Below are 1,089 nucleotides of genomic sequence, written 5' to 3'. Positions count from 1 at the left end.
GGAAAACCAGATTTAATCTCTATAATTTAAATAAAATTTTCTTAAGAAATCTTAATCTATTTAAAAGAAGGTAAATTATCTTTCTTTGTTATTATACATTTATCTATTATCTATTATCTATTATTTATCTATTATCATTATACCTTTTTCTATTTTTATTCTTTCGCTCTGTTAATTTATATTTCTTTTAATTTTTCTTACTATCTTTCATTTTTACTCCTTAATCCTCCACTTTATCACTTTCTCAATCTCTCACTCTCTCGTTCTATCGCTTTTATAGTTTTTCATTTTCTATTCTCCAGCTGTCTCGTTTTCTCTCTCCAATCCTGAATTGATCGCTCTTTCATTTTCTACTTCTCATTCTGATTTTTATACTCTCTGGTCATCTCGCTTTCTTATTTTCTCATTTCCTTTCTCTAATCCTCAATTTTATTATTATTCAAAATCACATATAAATATATACATTTATTCTTTTATATTTTATTTTCTTTTTATTATTTTGATTTATCGTTTTGTTATTTTCAGCTCTTTCTATATTTAACAAAATAATATTACAATTATAAATAAATAATTGAAAAAATGTTCATTGAATCCTCTCATCAATACAATTATTTATCGCTTTAATTATAACTTAACGTAGTTTTATAATTCAATTTTAACTTTCTCATTTTACCTATTTTTAACCGTGCCTGTACATATATAGAACATAATACGTATATACATGAGACTTCCGTTTTAATCTGATTATATTTTTACCCATAATTTTTTTTAACAAATGCTTAAAATTAGGTTTTTTCTCTTCTCCATTTTTCTCACTATTCTTTACTCCATTTATCTCTTAATTTTTACAATTATTGTAATATATAAATCTTTCCTCTTTAGAAATTTTGTGAAGAATTGAAAAATGGCGGAATCACAAATAGTAGAGTGCAATAGTCTTCAAGAAGAAATTGAAAAAATAAATCCAACCGATCTATTTACAACTAACGAAACGTTGGATTCAATCCAACTATATGATGCAACTGTGTAGGTTTTCTTATTCTTAACGTAATATTTTAATTTCTTCAAGAAAAAAGATACTTAATACTA

Source organism: Wasmannia auropunctata, unplaced genomic scaffold, assembly GCF_000956235.1.
Source record: "Wasmannia auropunctata unplaced genomic scaffold, wasmannia.A_1.0 LD336074.1, whole genome shotgun sequence".
Lineage (NCBI taxonomy): Eukaryota > Metazoa > Arthropoda > Insecta > Hymenoptera > Formicidae > Wasmannia > Wasmannia auropunctata.
Note: the sequence above shows the minus strand (reverse complement) of the source record.